This window comes from Cololabis saira, chromosome 3, assembly GCF_033807715.1.
Source record: "Cololabis saira isolate AMF1-May2022 chromosome 3, fColSai1.1, whole genome shotgun sequence".
In the NCBI taxonomy this organism is placed as follows: domain Eukaryota; kingdom Metazoa; phylum Chordata; class Actinopteri; order Beloniformes; family Belonidae; genus Cololabis; species Cololabis saira.
This window is the reverse complement of record NC_084589.1, coordinates 46,604,644-46,627,864: the sequence shown is the minus strand read 5'-3', so window position 1 is coordinate 46,627,864 and position 23,221 is coordinate 46,604,644. Positions and strand designations below refer to the sequence as shown.

The 23,221-nt window shown below is 38.8% G+C and overlaps 1 pseudogene; it reads left to right on the top strand.

The window, feature by feature from the left end:
- The window catches only part of LOC133440696 (zinc finger protein 845-like), a 43,355-nt pseudogene that overhangs the window by 16,647 nt on the left and 3,487 nt on the right, over positions 1–23,221 (top strand).

The window sequence follows — 23,221 nt, the reverse complement described above, 5'->3', positions numbered from 1 at the left end:
GAATCCGTGCATAGGTGTTCATCCTGTCCAGGTGTTGGAAGGTGAAGTGAAGCCGAAGCCATCGCTTCATCCACTGATCTGTTGACACGGTAGGAAAACTGATAGGAATCCACTGTGTCAGGAACCATGGAGTTGATGTGGGTTAAAAAAAGATGATGTGCTCTGTTGGTCTCTGGAGAAGGTTTAATGAAAATGTCTCTCCACATTTCTAGTCCATGAAAGAAGCAGATTTGATGTCCATCAAATGCAGTGTCCATTGTTTTTGATAACTTCCTCCCACAAGGAGCCTCAGAGACTGAAGCAGGTTGGAGATTCCTTCTGTAGCAGAAACTTGCACTTCCTCAAAACCTTGTGTAACAAGCCTGGCTTTTGGTACCAGTCCATTTTCCATCTCTTTCAAAGTGCAAACTCAACGAGTGGAGATGCGCTTTTGTAATAATAATTACAATAATAACAAAAATAATAATATGATAATGGAGGGAGGACTTTGCTGTTTCAGGGCCGAGACCACTTGCCTTCATGGAGAGGGACATGAATTCCTTCAAGAATAAGGACTAAAAATAACGGTATTTGGAATATATTGAATGATGCCATTAGGAAAAGTTCAAGACAGACTAATTATCCACAATATTTAACCAATAACGATGAAGTCATTAATGATATGAATGAGGTGGTTAATAATTTTAACAGGTATTTTGTGAGTGTTGGACCAAAGCTGGCAGAAAAATGTGTGATCCTGGATCAGCTGATGGATGGAAGGAAACATTAATAAGTAGAAATCCAGATTCAATGTTTCTCACAGCTGTGGAGGAGAGAGAAATCATAGATTTGGTAAGTAAATGTAAAAACAAGGTTTCAACTGACTGTGGTGATATGACAATAGTCAAAAAGGTTATTGATGGATTGTTAACTGACATACAGCTGTAATCAGTCACTCAGAACTGGGACATTTCCAAAAAAACAAATGAAAACTGCAAAAGTCATCCCACTGTACAGAACTGGAGACAGACACCAATTCACTAATTACAGGCCTGATTCTTTACTCCCAACATTTTCTAAGATCTTAGAGAAAGTATTTATTTACAGGTTGGACAAATTAATGCCAATCAAAAGGCCACGCCCCTAATTACGGATTAAAGTTCTTGCTTTATATAATTCCAACCTGCCACAATACGAGGAAAAAGAGGCTTCAAACCCCTGCAGAAAACCTGTGGGTGATTCATGCATGAATGAACCGTCAATCTGAGTTTGGGGGTTAGTTTGGGATCTTTATTCCCTCTAGTGGTTAAATGTTGGAAACTGCAGCTTTAAATGAGTCTTGTATATCTATATATTTCACACCAAAATCATGTGAATTGATCCTCATTTCCTTCCCTGTGTTCCCTCTGGTCGTACCATCTGAAGTTTACCTTCCCTCTGACTTAACTTACTTTTTTATTTTAATGCCAAACGGTGACTCATGAGTCCTGCATGTGCACGTCAATAATAAATCCACCGACTGGAAGCGCTGAACTAAACTAAGTTGGATATTTAAATGTTTTAATGTCTCAAATACTTACCATGTGTATTATTTTGAAGCCCATTGCAATAAAAGTTTCTTAACAACATAAATGTTTTATGACAAATAATAAAGTACACATGAATTAAAAAATATTTTTCTTTTATTTATTGATATTAACAATCAGAAGCTTATCATATAAATTGCGTCAGCTCTCCTTGTGTCGGAAAAACTAAAACTCTAAACCAGGGGTCTGCCACCCAAAATGTTGAAAGAGCCATATTTGACCAAAAACACAAAAAACAAATATGTCTGGAGCCGCAAAAAATGAAAAGTCTTTTATAAGCCTTAGAATGAAGGCAACACATGCTGTATGTATCTATATATTATTGTTGGACCCCAGGAAGAACTGAGGCAGCAACTAATGGGGATCTGAATTAAATAAATTAATAAATTAGTTATAACTGATAGATTTTTTTTTTCATTATGTACTTCGAGAAAAAAGTCCAAATGTTGAGAGAAAAGTCGAAATGTCAAGAAAAAAGTCAAAATTTCGAGAAAAAAGTCGAAATGTCGAGAAAAAAAGTTGAAATGTCGAGATTAAAAGGGAAAGGAAAAAGGAAGAAAAAAAGAGAAAAAATGGAAAAAGAACAAAAATAAGAAGGAAAAAAAGAGAAAAAGAGAAAAAATGGGAAAAGAACAAAAAAAAGGAAAAAAAGGCAAAAAGAAGAAAAAAAGGCAGAAAGAAAAAAAAGGAAAAAAAAGGTCAAACATTTTTGAAAAAGCTCCAGGAGCCACTAGGCGGCGCTAGGGGGCCGCGGGTTGCCGAACCCTGGTCTAAACCTTCTTGCTTGTGTTGTTTTCTCAGATGTAAATCACTTTGGATAAAAGCGTCTGCTAAATGACAGAAGTAGTAATAAACCAGTGATGAAAAGAATGTCGTATGCATTTTGTTCTAATTACTTTCGTTGGTAAATTAAATACTTACTGTAACTGCGAGAAGGAACTATCCGTAGAACCGTGATTTCTACCGGAACTCCAGATTGTAACACCTGGCGGAAGGTCGGAAGTTTGGAGCGAACGGAACACGTGAGCAGTGATTCCTTTGAGGAGGACGGTTCTCTTGTTTCCTTTCTTTTTCCTCTTCAACAATGTCTAAGGTGAATCATCTGAGAGAGTTTATCGGTCAGCGACTAACAGCAGCTGCTGTAGAAATATTGTCAGTGTTTGAAAAAAGCATCTTGGAGTATGAAGAAGAGCTCGACCGTCAGCGCAGACTGTTGGACCTCGCCTGGAAACCTGAAATCAGACTCCACAGAGTCGGTACGTAACCCTGGAAAGTTGAATGAATGAACACATGAGTATGACTCCTACAAGATCCCTTTGTTTCCAGTTAAAAGCCGTGGTGATGAAGCAAACCAACTAAATGGGAAACTCCCCAGCTCAAGCAGCTGCTGATGTGGGATTCGGAAACATCCCGAACTAACTTGTTGTTCTGTTTACTTGGTGCTGCCTTTCATGCTCCATTCACACTCTGGACCAGACTCATATTTCACACTTTACACTTAATCCTTTATTCTGTAGAAAAGATATAGATCACCGTTTTCTTAGATTCATGTATTCAGCACAGTATAAAAACAGAACAAGTAACATATAAATGTAAAAGAGAGATTGGTAATGTGCTAGGCTGAGGCAAAAAGCCCAAGGGGCTTATACGAGGCCTCTACCTGTAAAATACAGCAAAAGATTGTACAAAGAATTAAAATATGCAGAATACATGATTGCAGTCTAAAAACAAAGACAAAGCAAATAAACAGCAGCATGAATAGAATACATGGTATCTACATGATTAAAGAAAAAAATAACAAATCTAGAAATATCATTAGATAATCTGATCAATTAAATGTGTCCTGAGTTTACGTTTAAAATGATTGAATGAAGTAGAGGTAGACGAGATTGCTGTAGGTGTTCCATAACTGTATCTGATGGAGAACTGACACAAACCAGTACGGAACTTCAGGAGATTTAAATGATTAGCCTGTCTTGTATTAAAATGGTGCATATCACTGTTGAACTGAAAACAATCTTTACATGGCAAAGAAAATGAAAGTGGAAGGAACAATACTTTGAAAATAAAATTTCAGGTTTGATATGTATTTAATCCATCGTAGGAACAAAGGGTACTGGAAATTTAACGCAAGTTTATTGAAATGCCAGGCCTTTCATGATGGTATTGAAATCTTAATCTCAGATGTAAAGTGTGATGAATCAATAATATCTTATGTTGCTAAATGGGAATTCTTAAAATTTAAAGTTTGAGAATTTGCTATTAGTTTTGGAAAATCACGTAACAGAAGTAACAAATTATCAGAAATTATTAAAGAAATAAACTCCTACTGCAATAAAATTTTACAGACTGATGAGGATAAACAAAAATGACAAATTTAGCAAATTAAGCTTGATGAAATCTATCTCAGGAGAGCCGAAGGTTCTTATATAAGATCAAGAGCAAAGTGGATAGAGGAAGGAGAAAAAAGCACATCATACTTTTGTCGATTAGAAAAAAGAAGACGGGAAAGAAATTCAATCAAATCACTGGTGATTAAAGATCAAACTGTCACAGATCCAGCTGTGATTGTCAGAGAAATAGTTTCCTTCTACAGTAAGTTTTATTCCTCATCTTTATCTAGAGATGATGCTGACAACTTTTTTAACTATATCAAAGATCTTATTCCAACTATAGAAAAAGAGTTTGCAGATGTATGTGATGCTGATATTTCTTCTGTTGAACTTGACCAGTTAACAGTTTGTCTTTGGACAAATCCCCAGGGAGTGATGGTCTTACTGCAACTTTTTATAAACATTTCTGGGATTTATTAAAGAACCGTTCTCTCTTATGTTAAAAGAAGCAACTAACAATATCACATTTCCCTCTAGTACGAAACAAGGAATAATAACTCAAAACCCAAAAGTGTTAGAAAATCTTAGACCGATCACCTTATTGAACAATGATTACAAAATTGTAACCCTCATTTATGATAACAGATTAAAAAAGCATTTGCACAAAATCACAAGTGACTCCCAATCTGGCTTCATGAGGGATAGATCCATTCACAACAATATTCGCTTAATCCTCGATCTTCTAGACCAGGGATATTCAAATGACGGCCCGCGGGCCACATGCGGCCCGCCAGGAGCTTTTATGTGGCCCCTGGTCATATTTCAAAAAGGGGTTGTTTGTTGAAAAAAAAAAAAATGATTTTTTTTTTTTTTTTTTAAATAATAGTGATGCATCGAATGTTCGGCCGAAAATAGTAAAAAAAACACTTTCGGTGTTCGGTGGAATAAGTGGGGAAAATGAAATGCTTGTGCTCAATGCTTAATATAATATTCAAATAAGGAAATCTTGGTGGAAAGTGGTGCTTTGTCATTATGGCGTGTTTTATTAAAAGTAGGTCAATATCAACTTCATTAAGTTTGTACAATGCATGGTTTCAAAATGAACTTGCATTTAAAATAATATTTCTTTATCTGAATATTATATTTAACATTCACATTGACTAAATCTGGAGACAATTAATACATAATTCATATGTAAACTAGATATATTCAAATGTATACAAATGTATTATATATACATAACACAGTATACCAACACAGTAACACAAGAGTACAGTCACAGTGCCACCTAATTGTCACACAGAGTAATGCACTTGTTTTCAAATATATACTACATAGATGAAGAGGAAGACTGAAGGTTCAGGACAAACTTTAAACCTCACAAATACAACCAAACAATCAAAACTGGGAAGCACTTTTGACTTGTTAAAATCCTATCTTTTTGTCCCTTTTTGTAATTCCAGAACTCCCACAAGAAAATGTTTGTAAGGTGGAGGAGGACGGGGTTTTCAGTGACCAGCACCTGGATAACCTGGAGAGGAGCTGCAGCCCGGACCAGGAGGAACCAGGGCATCCACAGACTACAGAACTGGAGGAAGACTCCAGCGGTCAGGAGATGAAGCACGAGGACGTAGAGGTGGATGTCTCATTGGTCAATGTCGCTGATGTGAAAGTTGAAAATGGTGAACCAGGACCAAACTGTGTCCAGCTGCTGTTGCACACTTCTCCTGAAGCTCAAAACAAAGATGAGGAAGGGACTGAAAGTTTACACTCAGACTCCAGTAAAACTGCAGATCCGGAGCCAATGAGACGACACGGTGACCACGAAGATGCTGCTGTCCCGTCAGACAGCAACTGTAAATCAAAGCTGACCAGGACCCACACGGGGAAGAAGGTATTTTCTTGCAGCACTTGCAGGAAAGAGTTCAGTAAAAGTTGTAATTTAATGGATCACATGAAGATTCACACTGGCGAAAGGCCGTACCTGTGCAACACCTGTGGAAAATCGTTTACTAGATTATCAGATCTTAAACGCCACATAATCACGCACACGGGCGACAAGCCCTACATCTGCAAAACATGTGGAAAAAGTTACAGACAAAGTTCCCACCTGGTGGATCACTCGAGGATCCACACGGGTGAAAGGCCGTACCTGTGCAACACCTGCAGTAAAACCTTTACTAGATCATCACATCTTAAAAGCCACATAACCACACACACGGGGCGAGAAGTGATATTAGTGCAAGACGTGCAACAAAGGTTTTAGCCGCAGAATTGATTTGCTGAGTCACATGAAAAATCACCCGGAGGAGAAGTCTGGTGACTCGTGACAAATGAAGCTCATGTTGTCGTCCTCCGGGGGCAGCTGTCCACTCCTGTCTGACCCACAGAAGAAGAACCCGCAGAAGTCCAACCACCACCTCCTGTGGCTGATGAGCCTAATCCCCTCCCCACAAGGTTTGCAGGTTCAACCCGGATTCATGCTTCTCCGTCAACTTGACGCAGAGGGAACGATGTGTTTGTGTACTTTTTTTTAAAGTTCTGCATTGAGTTTGTTTGAATCCCTGTTCCTTCTTAAAATCGTATTATTTGTTGCTGTTGGTAACTTGCCGTCTCCACCGTGCAAATAAAGAGCTGTTAGTATGTGCTGAAGTTTCTTTAAACGTGACAGTTTATTTCGTTCATCTACAAAGCCTCTCTCACACGTCCTTTTTCCCGTCTGTTTCTTCTTCACTCACATTCTCTTTGTAAAGTTAATCTGCAGCTCCATGTTGTTAAACTCTCTCCATCTACTCCGTTCAGAGGTTATATATTGTGATGTTATACATAGTTTGCTGAAAACTGTAAAAGGCTTTATACATTTTAAAATCTGAGCTGCACGTACATCAGATTATCGTGATAATTCATGGGACAAACTAAGTCAAAACAATGTAATTCAAATGATCCATGCTGTTTTATTGTAACTATACAAGCTAAAGTTACAACATATTTGTGTACGTTTTTATATTATTTAAATAATATAAAATTAACTATTATTTAATCACATGTATACAATCAAGTTGTACTAGATTTACAACTCGTCTGACACGTGATTTATTCTAAAGCTGATGTTGAGATCCGTGTTGAAGCTGCAGATCTGCAGGTTGGAGAGCAGGAAGAAGAGGGAGGATCATCGGGATCAGATTCCAGGAAGAGGACAGACTTTGGATTTAACCCTTTTATATCAGACATCCGTTTAGAACTAAATGTCATTTTACCTCAACTCATATTTAGTCAGAAATAATCATGAAAATTTAATTAAGTTTTCATTTTAGATGGATGACTTATTTTATTGTTTATAATTCTGGAATATTACACTCTCCATATGTAGAAAGAGCAGCAGTGCCCCCTGGTGGTGAGTTATAAAAGCTCAACATAAACCCAAGAGTGAACAATCTATCGTAATAATAAAAACACAAATAAAAAAAAAGACTTTATTGCATCAACAAGAGGAAAGTTGTCAGTGATGCAGATTATTGGTACAGTGTGATCAGTACAACCAGCATTTAGCTCAGAAAACAATGTTGAAAGAGAAATGTCATCAAATGAAGTTGAAAAGTGGAGATGCACTTTTGTCCTTTATCCTCAACTTCCTCAATCACGTCATTTTGATCCAGTTTGTTTTGGTCTTGGCTTCATCAAATGACACATCCAGGGACAGAAGCCGTGCATAGGTGTTCATCCTGTCCAGGTGTTGGAAGGTGAAGTGAAGCCGAAGCCATCGCTTCATCCACTGATCTGTTGGCACGGTAGGAAAACTGATAGGAATCCACTGTGTCAGGAACCATGGAGTTGATGTGGGTTAAAAAAAGATGATCTGCTCTGTTGGTCTCTGGAGAAGGTTTAATGAAAATGGCCGGGTTTCCCAGATCCGACCTCTCTTAAGGATTTAAGAGAGGTTCAAAGAAGGTTTCAACTAAGAAGGTACCCTAAGATACGGGTGTTTCCCAGATGACTTCTTAACACCGTCCTTTAGTTTCTCTCTTTCAGAAGCTCTTTGGAGGAGCTGTCCGGTTCTGAAACCAAATTAATCGATGCCAGGCAAATCGATCCCCGATCACTATCAGCCCATTTTCACACGCAGCACTGCTGCCTAACGCACTAATTCACTGCTGCCTGTGCGTTATAATAAAAAATTAAGATGATTCATATAATTCAATGACCCTTTTTCATGATGAAAACAAGACTGCAACTAAATAAGAAGTAGTCTTGGTAAGAGAATAATGAGGAAATGTATTGTTTTTATTAAATGTGAAAGATGGACGAAAGGAGAAATTAACTTAACGATCATTCAGCATATAGGACCAAATTGTATCCTCCTGACTAGTAAAACAGAATCCTTCACCTCAAAAAAATATTCTGAAGGTTATTTAGCTGCTTGACCGTTTTCACTATTGCATTTATCAACGTTGTATTTGCAGATGTTTGGAGACACAGCGGGTGTGGAGACACCAGTGTTGGGACTAACGTTATTTAGTAACGGGTTACAGTAAGTAGTTTTGCGGTAACTAATACACGCATTACTTTTTAAATTCAGTCACGCAATTACCGCTACCAAACGGTGCGTTACTCCGTTATTTCTGGCTACAGTGAAGCTTTTTTTCCCCACACGTGGAGACCAGAGGAAACGTAGTGTGTGTGCGTTCAAAAACATGAGCGGTCAAGAGCCAAAAGAAGGCGAGTTTCGCAACGTGGAATTACAGCAATCCCTGGTTTTTCGCAGGGGTTATGTTCCAAAAAGAACCCGTGATAAGTGAAATTCTTTTTACAATTCTAGAGGGCTTCAAATTGCAGAGATCAGCCCCGCCTCGCACGTATTCCACTGCTCTTCTGATGCCGCTGCATCCTGACTCTGTAGCGTCTTTTTATCCTAAACCCCGCGGTGCAGGTGGGTTTTTTCAAGAGAAGAAAATAGTTATGGGTCGTTGTCTTCGCTCTTTTTTCTTCTGGGCAAAAAGATTCTTATAAACCGACATGCTACCATTGGTTATTATATTTGAGGACTGTAATGAACGATTCATCAAAGGCTCCTGTTCTTCAGCTGCTGCTGAAGCTCATTGGCTGTTCTCAGCTTGTTGCTAAGCAACCAACGTTATTGATACAGGAAGTGAAGAAGCGGGGAGACTGTTTAGAATGCAGAACACGATGCACAATGCAAATCCATACAGTACCTGCTGAAATGAAGGCTAGAGGGGCATTAATGGGAGCATTTGAAATAATGTTTTTATTTAAAGTAACTAAAAAGTTACTTTTCATAGTAACGCATTACTTTTTGGTCTAAGTAGCTGAGTTACTGAGTTACTTTTTAATGAAGTAACTAGTAACGGTAACTAGTAACTATTTTTCAGTAACTAGCACAACACTGGTGGAGACACGCAGCGCTGCTCCTCAATGCACTGATTCCCTGTCATCACACATATAGGTGCTCGGGCTCGGGCACGGCGCAGGAGGATCGGTGCAGAGTCGGCGGCAGAACAGATCTAATTGGGGGGCACATAATAACCAGCGGGGGGGGCACAAACTGCCGTTCAAGAACGCAATATGATGTAAATGCTTAATGAGTTTGCCATCAACGATCACAGCAAACCAGTTTCAATTACACAACATACTGCAAAATCTCTTTTTAATACACACACACACAAGTGTATTGTGCACCCAAACTGCAAAAAAACAAAAAACAACGACGTACAGGCCACGTCTCTCCCTCCCTCCCTCGCCCTCTCCATCTCTCTCTCATGCAACGCATACACATAAAAATGTGAACGGTGAATCTCCAAATTTAATTTGACGAAATTAGACAGACCCAAACATTCCACATTTGCGTAATAATAAACGCCAAGGCTGGCGCCATGAAGTCAATTAAATGCATGTCTCACCTTTAGAAGAGTTGCACATCTTAATTTTTTTTTTAAATAGATCACACTTTGGGAAGCCTTCTTTATATTTTAGCGTTATTTCCGCGTAGATAAGAGTTTGATGCTCCTTAACAAGTTTGGTCCGCGGATCAACATCAACCCAGCTCCCCCAACCCCTTGCTCCCGGTGGCTGATTTATGGTTCCGCATCACACCAACGCAGAACCGACGGCGTAGGGTACGCGGCGACACACACCGCACCGCGACCCTACGCCGTCGATTTAAATCGAAACCATAATTCAGGCGAAGCTGCAGTCTGTCTGCGCTGATACTGACACAGCGGGTCGGAGCGGATTTGGTCATGATGTTTAACCTGTGTTTTGTGATTAATAAGCACGGGTTTTAATTAAATGTAATTTACGAAGGATGATTTCACGTTCAATAAGATAAGTAATCAATAAAATACAAAGTTTGGCACAAAGGCTTGGCCTGCTTGTGGGCGAGTGGAGGGGGGCACAATAACTCATTTGGGGGGGCATGGCCCGCGGATGACCCCCCCATGACGCCGACCCTGGATCGGTGTCACGGCTGCCTGGACAGCCTGATGCGACAGCACGTCCAGGGACTGAAGTGCTGACGCACCAATGCGTTCATAAAAACAGTTCTGCTTCACGCGGTTGATTTGCAGCGAGAACATGCTGTATAGCAGCCAAATTATCAAATAAATGATATTCATGATGATCGTTTTATTTGTGCGTAATGCATAAAGCATATACAGGAACACACTTGTTATTCCTTATTTTTCTTTTTTTTCCCCCTTTGCTGTCACCAATAAATGCTAAACAATATAAATCAGTATAATTTAGTATAAAATAGATCAAAACTTGTGCGGGGTGCATTGTTTTAATATCTCATTGCTTGGTGTGATATTGATTTGCCTGACGCGGCTGGATCTGTGAGTCTTTGTTCACTAAGATGGTTGTAAAGACTGGGTCAGCAGCATCTTTCATTTCCTTCTTAATGAAAGAGATTCTTAAGCTAAGAGCAACTCTGGGAAACGCGATTTTCTTTCACAGGCTCCTTAAGAAGGTTTGAAAGAAGTCTTTTGCTGTTAAGAACTACTTACCTGATCTGGGAAACCGGGCCAAAAAGGTTATTGATGGATTGTTAACTGACATACAGCTGTAATCAGTCGCTCAGAACTGGGACATTTACAAAAAAAAATGAAAACTGCAAAAGTCATCCCACTGTACAGAACTGGAGACAGACACCAATTCACTAATTACAGGCCTGATTCTTTACTCCCAACATTTTCTAAGATCGTAGAAAAAGTATTTATTTACAGGTTGGACAAATTAATGCCAATCAAAAGGCCACGCCCCTAATTACGCATTAAACTTCTTGCTTTATATAATTCCAACCTGCCACAATACGAGTAAAAAGAGGCTTCAAACCCCTGCAGAAAACCTGTGGGTGATTCATGCATGAATGAACCGTCATTCTGAGTTTGGGGGTTAGTTTGGGATCTTTATTCCCTCTAGTGGTTAAATGTTGGAAACTACAGCTTTAAATGTGTCTTGTATATCTATATATTTCACACCAAAATCAGTTTGATAGTTTGATCAGTTTGATATTTAAATGTTTTAATGTCTCAAAAACTTACCATGTGTATTATTTTGAAGCCCATTACAATAAAAGTTTCTTAACAACATACATTTTTTATGACAAATAATAAAGTACACATGATGACACAAAATATTTTTATTTTATATATTGATATTAACAATCAGAAGCTTATCATATAAATTGCGTCAGCTCTCATTGTGTCGGAAAAAATAAAACTCTTTCTAAACCTTCTTGCTTGTGTTGTTTTCTCAGATGTAAATCACTTTGGATAAAAGCGTCTGCTAAATGACAGAAGTCGTAGTAAACCAGTGATGAAAAGAATGTTGTATGCATTTTGTTCTAATTACTTTTGTCGGTAAATGAAATACTTACTGTAGCTGCGAGAAGGAACTATGTCATTTGTTCAGACTCCACTGCAGCCCTTCAGAGTTTGACTTCAAATAAAACAATAAGAGAAGATCTAGTGTTGGAAATATTAATGGTATTGTGGAGGTTATGCAGAACTGGAATTACTGTGCAGGTTTGTTGGGTTCCTGCCCACATGGGTGTTGATGGCAATGAGAAAGCAGACAATATTGCTAAAAGAGCATTGAAATTGAGTAGTGAGGTAATTATGGAAATTCCTTTTGGTAAAGGTGAAGCAAAATCATGAATTAGAAAGGCAGTGAGGGATTCATGGCAGAAGGTGTGGGACAACGGTGTAAAAGGGAGACATTTTTATAACATACAGAAGTCAATTAACGTGAAGGTTTTCAAAGGAAAGTGTAGGAGAGAGGAAGTCATCATTTCTAGATTAAGATTAGGTCATACTAGTTTAAAATCAACTCTGTATTTAATGTCAAAGTCCGTGTGTGATAAATGTGATGAGTGTGATGTCACAGAGAATGTAGAGCATGTGATTCTTAAATGTGGCAAGTATGAGGTAGAAAGGAACGCTTTAAGAGACAGGATGTACGAGCTGGGACGGGAATGGAGTTTAGTAGGTTATTAGGGAGGAGTGAGGTGATGAGGGATTGTTATAAGGAAATCCTTGTCTTTCTTAAAGATGCAGGGATAGATAATAAGATTTAAATGTGGTTATCTTATTTTATTTAGGTATTTCCTTTTTTCCCCCTTTAAGTTAGACTGTAACCTGGTGTAATAATGATCCTGATGTTACACACTCCGGTACAGCAGGTGGCGGTAGAACCTAATAACGTTGGTTGTGATCCGCCATTAAACCTAGAGAAGAAGAAGGAGAGGACGGTTCTGTTGTTTCCTTTCTTTTTCCTCTTCAACAATGTCTAAGGTGAATCATCTGAGAGAGGTTATCGGTCAGCGACTAACAGCAGCTGCTGTAGAAATATTGTCAGTGTTTGAAAAAAGCATCTTGGAGTATGAAGAAGAGCTCGACCGTCAGCGCAGACTGTTGGACCTCGCCTGGAAACCTGAAATCAGACTCCACAGAGTCGGTACGTAACCCTGGAAAGTTGAATGAATGAACACATGAGTATGACTCCTACAAGATCCCTTTGTTTCCAGTTAAAAGCCGTGGTGATGAAGCAAACCAACTAAATGGGAAACTCCCCAGCTCAAGCAGCTGCTGATGTGGGATTCGGAAACATCCCGAACTAACTTGTTCTGTTTACTTGGTGCTGCCTTTCATGCTCCATTCAGACTCTGGACCAGACTGAGATTTCACACTTTACACTTAATCCTTTATTTAATAGAAACGATGCAGATCACCGTTTTTTTAGATTTATTAATTCAGCACAGTATAAAAAACAGAACAAGTAACATACAAATGTAAAAGAGAGATTGGTAATGTGCTAGACTGAGGCAAAAAGCCCAAGGGGCTTATACGAGGCCTCTACCTGTAAAATACAGCAAAATATTATACAAAGATTTAAAATATGCAGAATACATGATTGCAGTCTAAAAACAAAGACAAAGCAAATAAACAGCAGCATGAATAGACTACATGGTATCTACATGATTAAAGAAAAAAAATAACAAATCTAGAAATATCATTAGGTAATCTGATCAATTAAATGTGTCCTGAGTTTACGTTTAAAATGATTGAATGAAGTAGAGGTAGACGAGATTGCTGTAGGTGTTCCATAACTGTATCTGATGGAGAACTGACACAAACCAGTACGGAACTTCAGGAGATTTAAATGATTAGCCTGTCTTCTATTAAAATGGTTCATATCACTGTTGAACTGAAAAAAATCTTTACATGGCAAAGAAAATGAAACTGGCAGGAACAATACTTTGAAAATAAAATTGTAGGTTTGATATGTATTTAACTTAAAGATGGGTAAAATATTGAGTTGTTTGAAAAGAGGGGCATAATGAGCAGACCAATTACTGTGTGTGGCAATCCTGCACAATCTTTTTAGCAACATATGAAGTTTATGAAGATGTGTGTTGTAGGTAGCTCCCCAAATACTATTACAGTAAATGAGATATGGATATATCAAGCTTTAATAAAGAGTTGGGAGACAATTTTCATTCACCAAACAACGGAATTTGCCAATAATACCAATAGATTTAGATATTTTTTACAGACATGGTTGATGTGGATTTTCCAGCTTAAACTTTCATGGATAATTACACCAAGGAAGGTTGTTGATGTAACCTGAGTGAGCGGGTCATCTCCTATAGACAGACCGGTGTTAGATTTACAATATATTTTATTTTTTGATGCAAATATAATGAAATTAGATTTTTTTTATATTCAGTGGTTTTTGTTAATATTAAACCATTTTGAAATGTTTTGTAAATCATGGTTGGCCTTTCCCATTAGAGATGAAAAATCCTTATGTGAAATAAATATGTTTGTATCATTGGCAAAAAGTACAGGAAACAAGGAGGACAAGGCTGCGGCCAAATCATTTCTATGAATCAAAAATAACAGGGGCTCTAGTATAAACCCCTGCGGGACCCCGCATTTTAAGGTGGCCCTCTCTGTTGATTTAACATCAATCATAACAAATTGCCGACCGTTATGAATATAATTGAAAAGCCACACACGAGTGATTCCAGCAAATCCACAGTGTAATAATTTTTGAAGAAGAATATCAAAATTAACTGTGTCAAAAGCTTTGGATAAATCAAGAAAGATTCCCAAAGTGTATTCGTTTTTATTGATTGCAGTGTGAATTTTATCAACCAATTGAAGTAAAGCCATTTCTGTAGAATATTTTTCCTAAATCCATATTGGTGTTTATACAGTATATTACAGTCCTGCAAATGTTTCATCATTCTGTTATAGACCAATTTCTCCAGGATCTTTGAGAAACCTGGGAGAACAGAAATGGGCCGGTAGTTACTAAATACACTATGCTCTCCAGATTTGTAAACGGGGACTACTTTGGCAATTTTGAGGTCATTGGGTATTATTCCAGTTTCTAGAGATTTGGTGAAAATATGGGTGAAAGGCTTAGCAATTGAATGTCTAGTTTTCATAATTAAGTTAGATCTGACCTCATCATGACCAGCAGCTTTCAGGCACATCATTATGTCCAAGATTTCCTTCTCTGTAGGAGGCTTGAAGCTCTGAATAGAAGGATGGGAATGTGTCAGAAACGAATATTACCAATATTAACAAAATAATTGTTAAAAACATATGCAATGTCAGATGGATCAGAGTAGACTCAATTTTCATCAACAAATTGAGATGGAAGAGTGGCTGTAGACTTATTCATATTTAGAAGCTGGTTAACGACTCCCCAGATAGTTTTTGTTATTAGAAGCCTCATTGAATTTGTCGGAAAAGTACTTTTTCTTGGCAATTCTAACAAGATGATTATAATTGTTACGAAATGTCTTATAATTTGCTATATTAATTGGGGATGGATTACTGATGAATTTCTTATACAATCTATTGTTAGCTTTCAGAGACTTATGGAGATCTGGTGTAAACCAGGGTTTTCTAAATGCAGAGACCTTGTTTGCTTTTTTGCTGACAAGAGGAAAGCACCTGTTGAATACAGAGTTGAAAGACTTGAAAAATAACTGATATGCTTGTTCATCATCATCATGGGTGTATCCATCATCCCATAGGATGTCATCAACCTGCTTCTCAAACCGGTCAACATTTATTTTGTTGTACACTCTATACCTTAGAACTAGAACTTGTAAGATGTGAGATGACACTGGCAAAAAACATGACGGTTGGAGGATGTTCATATAGGTGTTCATATGCAGTACTTGTATTTAGATCGTTATATATGACGCGGAAGAAGCCATTTCTAGAACAACAACTTTATTCTTCAACTGTCTCGATACCAACGCAGTAACACAAGAGTACAGTCACAGTGCCGCCTAATGGTCACACAGAGTAATGCACTTGTTTTCAAATAACTACATAGATGAAGGGGAAGACCGAAGGTTCAGGACAAAGTTTAAACCTCACAAATACAACCAAACAATCAACACTGGGAAGCACTTTTGACTTGTTAAAATCCTATCTTTTTGTCCCTTTTTGTAATTCCAGAACTCCCACAAGAAAGTGTTTGTAAGGTGGAGGAGGACGGGGTTTTCAGTGACCAGCACCTGGATAACCTGGAGAGGAGCTGCAGCCCGGACCAGGAGGAACCAGGGCATCCACAGACTACAGAACTGGAGGAAGACTCCAGCGGTCAGGAGATGAAGCACGAGGACGTAGAGGTGGATGTCTCATTGGTCAATGTCGCTGTTGTGAAAATTGAAAATGGTGAACCAGGACCAAACTGTGGCCAGCTGCTGTTGCACACTTCTCCTGAAGCTCAAAACAAAGATGAGGAAGGGACTGAAAGTTTACGCTCAGACTCCAGTAAAACTGCAGATCCGGAGCCAATGAGACGACACGGTGACCACGAAGATGCTGCTGTCCCGTCAGACAGCAACTGTAAATCAAAGCTGACCAGGACCCACACGGGGAAGAAGGTATTTTCTTGCAGCACTGGCAGGAAGGAGTTTAATAAACGTAGTATTTTAATGGATCACATGAAGATCCACACTGGCGAAAGGCCGTACCTGTGCAACACCTGCGGAAAATCGTTTAGAAAATCATCAACATTCAAGAAGCATAAAATGATCCACATGGGTGAGAAGCTCTATGTCTGCAAAACATGTGGAAAAAGTTACAGGCAAAATTCCAGCCTGGTGGTTCACTCGAGAATCCACACTGGTGAAAAGCCGTACCTTTGCAACACCTGCAACAAAACCTTTACTCAATCATCAACTCTTAAACACCACTTGACCACGCACACGGGCGAAAAGCCCTACATCTGCAAAACATGTGGAAAACGTTACACAAAACGTTCCAACCTGGTGGTTCACTCGAGGATCCACACTGGCGAAAGGCCGCACCTGTGCAACACCTGCGGAAAAACCTTTACTCAATTATCAGTTCTTAAGAGCCACATAACCACGCACACGGGCGAGAAGCCCTACATCTGCAAAACATGTGGAAAAGGTTTCACGCAACGTTCCAGCCTGGTGATTCACTCGAGGATCCACACCCGTTGAAAGGCCGTACCTGTGCAACACCTGCAGCAAAACCTTTACTATATTATCAGCTCTTAAAAGCCACATAACCACGCACACGGGTGAGAAGCGATATTTGTGCGAGACGTGCAACAAAGGTTTTAGCCGCAGAATTTATTTGCTGAGTCACATGAAAAATCACCCGGAGGAGAAGTCTGGTGACTCGTGACAAATGAAGCTCATGTTGTCGTCCTCCGGGGGCAGCTGTCCACTCCTGTCTGACCCACAGAAGAAGAACCCGCAGAAGTCCAACCACCACCTCCTGTGGCTGATGAGCCTTATCCTCTCCCCACAAGGGTTGCAGGTTCAACCCGGATTTATGCTTCTCCGTCAACTTGACGCAGAGGGAACGATGTGGTTGTGTACTTTTTTTTAAAGTTCTGAATTGATTTTGTTTGAATCCCTGTTCCTTCTTAAAATCGTATTACTTGTTGCTGTTGGTAACTTGCCGTCTCCACGGTGCAAATAAAGAGCTGTTAGTATGTGCTGAAGTTTCTTTAAACATGGCAGTTTATTTCGTTCATCTACAAAGCCTCTCTCACACGTCCTTTTTCCCATCTGTTTCTTCTTCACTCACATTCTCTTTGTGAAGTTAATCTGCAGCTCCATGTTGTTAAACTGAAAAACATGAAGAAACAAAAGAAGTAACGCAACTATTAACACGTCAGAAACAGAACAGCCAACCACCTGTCACCATTTTATAAACTTTAATGTCTGCAGCATTAAACAAAAAACCTTGAAGATTTCAGAAGTCAGTGCAGTCAGATACGGTTTGCTTTTATTTACCCTTTAAAATGTTTTTTATTGATTTAGAAAACAAGAACATTTGGTTTAAAGGTGAATGAGGAAATGAGTGTGATGTGGGATACACATCACGATACTTGAGTCACGATACAATACGATATTGCGGTATCCAAATTTTGCTGTATATTGTGATAATATACATAGTTCCCTGAAAACTGTAAAAGGCTTTACGCTTTTTAAAATCTGAGCTGCACCTACATCAGATTATCGTGTAATTCATGGGACAAACCAAGTCAAAACAATGCAATTCACATGATCCATGCTGTGTTATTGTAACTATACAAGCTAAAGTTACAACATATTTGTGTACGTTTTTCATGTTATTTAAATAATATGAAATTAACAATATTATTGAATCACATGTATATAATCAAGTTGTACTAGATTTACAACTCGTCTGACACATGATTTATTATAAAGCTGATGTTGAGATCCGTGTTGAAGCTGCAGATCTGCAGGTTGGAGAGCAGGAAGAAGAGGGAGGATCATCGGGATCAGATTCCAGGAAGAGGACACACTTTGGATTTAACCCTTTTACAGGGGTGATAGCGCTCCGGCGTCACGCCGGATTTCCGGCATACCGAGGTGTTTGCGAGAAAAAAAAAATAAAATCAGGTTTGCCGTTTATTTTTCTTATGATATGAATTTTTTATATACCGTAATACCGGTGAGTAGCGCACACAACGTTGGGAGCGCCGCGCGGCGCGGCGGAACGTAGCGCCGCTGGACCCTGTTTGTGAGGGGACTGTTTAGCCAGTGAGCAGAGCCGGCAGGGAAAAGTCAACAGTGCCGCGTGTCCTCGTGTAACCTAAATCTACCATGGCATCAGCGTTAGGGCTCGGCCAAGTGAGGCTTTATAAATATATGGGCTTTATAAATGTATTAAATATATGAGCGCGGAGTCGGCGAGGCGCTGCGCGCGGCAAGGAGTACGAGGCGGGCGCTGTGAAGCCTGATTTATAGTTCCGCGTTAAATCGACGCGTAGTTTTCGCCGTAGGGTTTCGCCGTACTTCGCGTAACCCACGGCGTATGGCCTGCGTTGGTGTAACGCAGAACCATAAATCAGCCTTAAACCACACCTGTAGCCCGTCAGCTGATGAGGATGAGAGGTTAAAACAGCGGGGCTGCGAGTTGTACATTGCTGGTACGTTTTGTTAACTCAGAGCTTTATTGTTTGTTTGTTAGCTTGCTGGTGTTTTTTTTCTCTCTGGGATTTTTGAGTTATTTATGAAGAAGTTCTGAGTTCCCTGTGAGCAGTATTCGAGTTGAGGGGGGATAAGGGGTGATGTGATGGCACCCCCCCCCCCGAAATAAAAACGGTCCAAATCATCCCCCCTGAAATAAAAACGGTCCAAATCATCCCCCCTGAAATAAAAACGGTCCAAATCATCCCCCCTGAAATAAAAATGGTCAAAATCATCCCCCCTGTAAAACTGCCATCCCTCCTTTCCATCCCTTATGCCATTTCATCAATGAATGTGGTTTTACTGCTATTTCAACATTTAGAGTCATCACCAGAAAAATAACACCAGAAAAATAACTAATTTGACCATTTTCACCTGTTTCAAGTAAATTTTCACTTGAAATAAGTAGGAAAATCTGCCAGTGGGACAAGATTTATCTTCTCATTACAAGCAAAAAAATCTTGTTCCACTGGCAGATTTTTCTACTTATTTCAAGTGAAAATCTACTTGAAACAGACTGATTTATTGCTTGTGTAGTTGAAAAATACATGAGAACAGGACCTTGAAAAAAAATAATCACATATTAAATCGCAATCGTAATATTGAGGAAAAAAATCGCAATTAGATTATTTTCAAAAATCGTTCAGCCCTACATTAGAATCATAAGTGCTGCCACCTCATTGTAAACGGCATCATTTTTTGAGGCCATGCAAACCTGTATTTATACTAGTGTGGACATTAATGTTTTTCTACAATATTTCCTCCTCATGACAGTAAAATAGGCCATTCTAAGCCAATTTACTGCAGCAATTCCTTTCCAAATCATTATAAAATGTGGTTAACACCCAGTTGTGCATGAAAAAAAAAAGTGATATACCGTGAAACCGATATCATTTTGAAAAATACCGTGATATAAATTTTTGGTCATACCGCCCAGCACTACGTTCGCGTAGATCCGAGAGACGCTTTCACTCAAAACCACACCAGTAGCCATACTTAAGCCAATCGGTAATAGTGTAGGGGGTGGTCTTGGGTTTTGGCCAATCAGATTGATTCTAGCCTCGCGTCACCAGGCTCCAGGCTGTTAACCGAAATCACCAAAATAAATGTGTTTCATTCTGTTTTCTATGGGCTGCATGTGGTGAGCTTGAACAACAGGACCATGGGTCAATTTACACCAGACTTACACTTTAAGAGGACAAAAAATGACAATTGTGTTGATCGGGGCATATATCTTGGCTTAGGGGCTCGCTTACCTCCCAGGGAAAAAAAGTTCAGGCTCAGGATTTTTTTTTACTATCACCCCTGCTTTTATATCAGACATCCGTTTAGAAGTAAATGTATTTTTTTACCTCATCTCATATTTAGTCAGAAATAATCATGAAAAATGTAATTAAGTTTTCATTTTAGATGGATTACTTATTATATTGTTTATAATTCTGGAATAGTACACTCTCCATATGTAGAAAGAGCAGCAGTGCCCCCTGGTGGTGAGTTATAAAAGCTCAACATAAACCCAAGTGTGAACGATCTATCGTAGTAATAATAAAAACACAAATAAAAAAAATACTTTAGTGCATCAACAAGAGGAAAGTTGTCAGTGATGCAGATTATTGGTACAGCGTGATCAGTACAACCAGCATTTAGCTCAGAAAACAATGTGGAAAGAGAAATGTCATCAAATAAAGTTGAAAAGTGGAGATGCACTTTTGTCCTTTATCCTCAACTTCCTCAATCACGTCATTTTGATCCAGTTTGTTATTTCACTGGTCTTGGCTTCATCAAATGACACATCCAGGGACAGAAGCCGTGCATAGGTGTTCATCCTGTCCAGGTGTTGGAAGGTGAAGTGAAGCCGAAGCCATCGCTTCATCCACTGATCTGTTGGCACGGTAGGAAAACTGATAGGAATCCACTGTGTCAGGAACCATGGAGTTGATGTGAGTTAAAAAAAGATGATCTGCTCTGTTGGTCTCTGGAGATGGTTTAATGAAAATGTCTCCACATTTCTAGTCAGGGACATGAATTCTTTCATGAATAAGGACTAAAAATAACGTTAAAGGTATTTGGAATATATTCAACGATGCCATTAGGAAAAGTTCAAGACAGACTAATTATCCACAATATTTAACCAATAACGATGAAGTCATTAATGATATGAATGAGGTGGTTAATAATTTTAACAGGTATTTTGTGAGTGTTGGACCAAAGCTGGCAGAAAAATGTGTGATCCTGGATCAGCTGATGGATGGAAGGAAACATTAATAAGTAGAAATCCAGATTCAATGTTTCTCACAGCTGTGGAGGAGAGAGAAATCATAGATATTGTAAGTAAATGTAAAAACAAGGTGTCAACTGACTGTGGTGATATGACAATAGTCAAAAAGGTTATTGATGGATTGTTAACTGACATACAGCTGTAATCAGTCACTCAGAACTGGGACATTTACAAAAAAAACAAATGTAAACTGCAAAAGTCATCCCACTGTACAGAACTGGAGACAGACACCAATTCACTAATTACAGGCCTGATTCTTTACTCCCAACATTTTCTAAGATCTTAGAAAAAGTATTTATTTACAGGTTGGACAAATGAATGCCAATCAAAAGGCCACGCCCCTAATTACGCATTAAACTTCTTGCTTTATATAATTCCAACCTGCCACAATACGAGGAAAAAGAGGCTTCAAACCCCTGCAGAAAACCTGTGGGTGATTCATGCATGAATGAACCGTCACTCTGAGTTTGGGGGTTAGTTTGGGATCTTTATTCCCTCTAGTGGTTAAATGTTGGAAACTGCAGCTTTAAATGAGTCTTGTATATCTATATATTTCACACCAAAATCAGTTTGATAGTTTGATCAGTTTGATATTTAAATGTTTTAATGTCTCAAAGACTTACCATGTGTATTATTTTGAAGCCCATTGCAATAAAAGTAACGTAAATGTTTTATGACAAATAATAAAGAACACATGAATTAAAAAATATTTTTATTTTATATATTGACATTATATATGGATATTAACAATCAGAAGCTTATCATATAAATTGTGTCAGCTCTCATTGTGTCGGAAAAAATAAAACTCTGTCTAAACCTTCTTGCTTGTGATGTTTTCTCAGATGTAAATCACTTTGTATAAAAGCGTCTGCTAAATGACAGAAGTCGTAGTAAACCAGTGATGAAAAGAATGTTGTATGCATTTTGTTCTAATTACTTTCGTTGGTAAATGAAATACTGACTGTAACTGCGAGAAGGAACTATGTCATTTGTTCAGACTCCACTGCAGCCCTTCAGAGTTTGACTTCAAATAAAACAACAAGAGAAGATCTAGTGTTGGAAATATTAATGGTGTTGTGGAGGTTATGCAGAACTGGAATTACTGTGCAGTTTTGTTGGGTTCCTGCCCACATGGGTGTTGATGGCAATGAGAAAGCAGACAATATTGCTAAAAGAGCATTGAAATTGAGTAGTGAGGTAATTATGGAAATTCCTTTTGGTAAAGGTGAAGCAAAATCCTGAATTAGAAAGACAGTGAGGGATTCATGGCAGAAGGTGTGGGACAACGGTGTAAAAGGGAGACATTTTTATAACATACAGAAGTCAATTAACGTGAAGGTTTTCAAAGGAAAGTGTAGGAGAGAGGAAGTCATCATTTCTAGATTAAGATTAGGTCATACTAGTTTAAAATCAACTCTGTATTTAATGTCAAAGTCCGTGTCTGATAAATGTGATGAGTGTGATGTCACAGAGAATGTAGAGCATGTGATTCTTAAATGTGGCAAGTATGAGGTAGAAAGGAACGCTTTAAGAGACAGGATGTACGAGCTGGGACGGGAATGGAGTTTAGTAGGTTATTAGGGAGGAGTGAGGTGATGAGGGATTGTTATAAGGAAATCCTTGTCTTTCTTAAAGATGCAGGGATAGATAATAAGATTTAAATGTGGTTATCTTATTTTATTTACGTATTTCCTTTTTCTCCCCTTTAAGTTAGACTGTAACCTGGTGTAATAATGATCCTGATGTTACACACTCCGGTACAGCAGGTGGCGGTAGAACCTAATAACGTTGGTTGTGATCCGCCATTAAACCTAGAGAAGAAGAAGGAGAGGACGGTTCTGTTGTTTCCTTTCTTTTTCCTCTTCAACAATGTCTAAGGTGAATCATCTGAGAGAGTTTATCGGTCAGCGACTAACAGCAGCTGCTGTAGAAATATTGTCAGTGTTTGAAAAAAGCATCTTGGAGTATGAAGAAGAGCTCGACCGTCAGCGCAGACTGTTGGACCTCGCCTGGAAACCTGAAA